The following is a 4,740-nucleotide window of genomic DNA, read 5'->3' as shown; positions in this document are numbered from 1 at the left end:
ACTCTCAAGAGTCTTTTCCAACACCACAGTTCAAAAGCATCAATTCTTCGACGCTCAGCTTTCTTCACAGTCCAACTCTCACATCCATACATGACCATTGGAAAAACCATAGCTTTGACTAGACGGACCTTTGTTGGTAAAGTAATGTTTCTGCTTTTCAATATGCCATCTAGGTTGGTCAGAGCTTTTCTTCCAAGAAGCAAGTGTCTTTTAATTTCATGGCTGCAGTCACCATCTGCAGTGTTTTGGGGGCCCTGAAAATAAAGTCTGCTATGCTTTCCACTGTTTCCCCATCTCTTTGCCATGAAGTGATGGGACTGGATGCCATGATCTTAGTTTTCTGAATGTTGAGCTTTAAGCCAACTTTTCACTCTCCTCTTTCACTTTCATCTAGAGGCTCTTTAGTTCTTCACTTTTTGTCATAAAGGTGGTGTCATCTGCATATCTGAGGTTATTGATATTTCTCCCAGCAATCTTGATTCCAGCTTGTGCATCATCCAGCCCAGCATTTCCCATGATGCACTCCACATGTAAGTTAAATAAGCAGGGTGACAATATATAGTCTTGACATACTCCTTTCCCAATTTGGAGCCAGTCTGTTGTTCCATGTCCAGTTCTAACTTTTGCTTCTTGACCTGCATACAGATTTCTCAGGAGGCAAGTCAGGTGGTCTGCTATTTCCATCCCTTTAAGAATTTTCCAGTTTGTTGTGATCCACACAATCAAAGCCTTTGGCATAGTCAATAAAGCAGAAATAGATGTTTTTCTGGAACTCTCTTGCTTTTAGTATGATCCAACGGATATTGGCAATTTGATCTCTGGTTCCTCTGTATTTTCTTAATCCAGCTTGAACATCTGGAAGTTCACGGTTCACATACTGTTGAAGTCCAACTTGGAGAATTTTGAGCATTACTTTGCTAGTATGTGAGATGAGTGTAATTGTGTGATTGTTTGAACATTTTTGCCATTGCCTTTCTTTGGGACTGGAATGAAAACTGATCTTTTCCAGTCCTGTGGCCACTGCTGAGTTTTCCAAATTTACTGGCATATTGAGTGCAGCACTTTCACAGCATCATCTTTTAGGATTTGAAATAGCTCAACTGGAATTCCATCACCTCCACTAGCCTTGTTCATAGTGATGTTTCATAAGGCCCACTTGACTTTGGATTCCAGGATGTCTGGCTCTAGGTGAGTGATCACACCATTGTGATTATCTGGGTCGTGAAGATCTTTTTTGTACAATTCTTCTGTGTATTCTTGCCACCTCTTCTTTACAGCTTCTGCTTCTGTTAGGTCCACACCATTTCCGTCCTTCATTGTGCCCATCTTTGCATGAAATCTTCCCTTGGTATCTCTAATTTTCTTGAAGAGACCTCTAGTCTTTCCCATTCTGTTATTTTCCTCTATTTCTTTGCATTGATCACTGAGAAAGGCTTTCTTATCTCTCCTTGCTAGTCTTTGGAACTCTGCATTCAAATGGATATATCTTTGTCCTTTGCCTTTAGCTTCTCTTCTTTACTCAGCCATTTGTAAGGCTTCCTCAGACAACCATATTGCCTTTTTGCCTTTCTTTTTCTTGGGAATGGTCTTGATCACTGCCTCTTGTACAATGTCACAAACCTCTGTCCATAGTTCTTCAGGCACTCTCTCTATCAGATCTAATCCCTTGAATCTATTTGTCACTTCCACTGTATAATTGTAGGGGATTTGATTTAGGTCATACCTGAATGGTCTAGTACTTTTCCCTACTTTCTTCAATTTAAGTCTGAATTTGGCAATAAGGAGATCATGATCTGAGCTACAGTCAGCTCCAGTCTTGTTTTTGCTGACTGTATAGAGCTTCTCCATCTTTGGCTGCAAAGAATATAATCAATCTGATTTTGATATTGAACATCTGGTGATGTCCATGTGTAGAGTCTTCTCTTGTGTTGTTGGAAGAGGGTGTTTGTTATGATCGGTGCTTTCTCTTGGGAAAACTCTTTTAACATTTGACCTGCTTCATTTTGTACTCCAAGGCCAAATTTGCTTGTTGTTCCAGGTATCTCTTGACTTCTTACTTTTGCATTCCAGTCCCCTATAATGACAGAGAAGGCGATGGCACCCCACTCCAGTACTCTTGCCAAGAAAATCCCATGGACGGAGGAGCCTGGTAGGCTGCAGTCCATGGGGTCGCGAAGAGTTGGACACGACTGAGCGACTTCACTTTCACTTTTCACTTTCATGCATTGGAGAAAGAAATGGTAACCCACTCCGGTGTTCTTGCCTGGAGAATCCCAGGGACGGGGGAGCCTGGTGGGCTGCCATCTCTGAGGTCGCACAGAGTCGGACATGAATGAAGCAACTTAGCAGCAGCAGCAGCAGCCCCTATAATGAAAAGGCCATCTTTTTTGGGTGTTAGTTCTAGAAGGTCTTGTAGGTCTTCATAGAACTGTTCAACTTCAGCTTCTTCAGCATTACCAGTCAGGGCATAGACTTGGATTACTGTGATATTGAATGGTTTGCCTTGGAAATGAATAAAGATCATTCCGTTGTTTTTGAGATTGCATCCAAGTACAGCATTTTGGACTCTTTTATTGACTATAATAGCTACCCCATTTCTTTCAAGGGATTCCTGCCCACAGCAGTAGATATAATGGTCATCTGAGTTAAATTCACCCATTCCAGTCCATTTTAGTTCACTGATCCCTAAAATGTCGATGTTTACTCTTGCCATCTCCTGTTTGACCACTTCCAATTCGCCTTGATTCATGAACCTAACATTCCAGGTTCCTATGCAATACTACTCTTTATAGCACTGGACTTTACTTCCATCACCAGTCATATCCACAACTGGGTGTTGTTTTTGCTTTGGCTCCATCTCTTCATTTTTTCTGGAATTATTTCTCCACTGATCTCCTGTAGCATATTGGGCATCTACCAACCTGGGGAGTTCATTTTTCAGTGTCCTATCTTTTTGCCTTTTTATGCTGTTCATGAGGTTCTTAAGGCAAGAATACTAAAGTGGTTTGCCATTCCCTTCTCCAGTGGACCACATTTTGTCAGAACTCTCCACCATGAGCCATCTGCCTTGGGTGGCCCTACATCACATGGCTCATAGTTTCATTGAGTTAGACAAGGCTGTGGTCCATGTGATCAGTTTGGTTAGTTTTCTCTTATTGTGGTTTTCATTCCTCTGCCCTCTGATGGATAAGGATAAGAGGCTTATAGAAGCTTCCTGATGGGAGAGAATGACTGAAGGGGAAACTGGGTCTTATTCTGATGGGAGGGGCCATGCTCAGTAAATCTTTAATCCAATTTTCTGTTTGATGGGTGTGGATCTGTTTCCTCCCTGTTGTTTGACCTGAGGCCAAACTATGGTGGAGGTAAGGAAGATAATGGGGACCTCCTTCAAAAGGCCCCATGCACACATTGCCGCACTCAGTGCCCCTGACCCTGTAGCAGGCCACCATCAACCCACACCTCCGCCAGAGACTCCTGGACACTCACAGACAAATCTGGGTCAGTCTCTTGTGGGGTTACTGCTCCTTTCTCCTGAGTCCTGGTGCACACAAGGTTTTGTTTGTGCCCTCCAAGAGTCTGTTTTCCCAGTCCTGTTTAAATTCTGGTGGCTCTATGGTGGGGTTAATGGCAACCTTCTCCAAGAGGGCTTATGCCATACCCAGGTTTACCGCACCCAGAGCCCCTGCCCCTGCAGCAGGCCGCTGCTGACCTGTACCTTTGCAGGAGACACTCAAACACAGTTCTAGCTCAGTCTCTGTAGGGTCTCTGGGTCCTGATGTGCACAATATTTGTCTGAGCCCTCTGAGCGTCTCTGGCAGGTAAGGGGTTTGATTCTAAATGTGATTTTGCCCTTCCTACTGTCTTGCTGGGGCTTCTCCTTTGCCCTTGGACGTGGGATATCTGTTTTTTGGTGGGATCCAACATTCTCCAATCAACAGCTGTTTAGCAGCAAGTTGTAGTTTTGGAGTTCTTGTAGGAGAAGATGAGCGCATGTCCTTCTACTCTGCCGTCTTACACCATTGCAAAATATTAGAAGCAATCTTTATCACCCACAAGCCCTTATGTTTTCCCAATGCCAGCTTGCATAAACAATATCTTTAGGAGGCACTCTAGTTGAGGAAATACAGAATCAGCCAGGGGAGAACATTTTAGAAAATGCCAGGATTTCTTTCCTTCTGTATTCTCCTTTGATGCCTTTGGATGCCACTGCAGCTGGGACTATTTGGAGCCAGTCTGTTGTTCCATGTCCAGTTCTAACTGTTGCTTCCTGACTTGCATACAGGCTTCTCAAGAGGCAGGTCAGGTGGTATGGTATTCCCACCTCTTTCAGAATTTTCCACAGTTTATTGTGATTCACACAGTCAAAGCCTTTGGCATAGTCAATAAAGCAGAAATAGAGGTTTTTCTGGAACTCTCTTGCTTTTTCAATGATCCAGTAGATCATTGAATTTGATCTCTGGTTCCTCTGCCTTTTCTAAAACCAGCTTGAACAACTGGAAGTTCATGGTTCACGTATTGCTGAAGCCTGGCTTGGAGAATTTTGAGCATTACTTTGCTAGCATGTGAGATGAGTGCAACTGTGTTGTAGTTTGAGCATTCTTTGGGATTGGAATGAAAACTGACCTTTTCCAGTCCTGTGGCCACTGCTGAGTTTTCCAAATTTGCTGGCATATTGAGTGCAGCAATTTCACAGCATCATCTTTCAGGATTTGAAATAGCTCAACTGGAATTTCATCACCT

This window comes from Bison bison, unplaced genomic scaffold (genome assembly GCF_000754665.1).
Source record: "Bison bison bison isolate TAMUID 2011002044 unplaced genomic scaffold, Bison_UMD1.0 scf7180017864251, whole genome shotgun sequence".
NCBI lineage: Eukaryota > Metazoa > Chordata > Mammalia > Artiodactyla > Bovidae > Bison > Bison bison.
Note: the sequence above shows the minus strand (reverse complement) of the source record.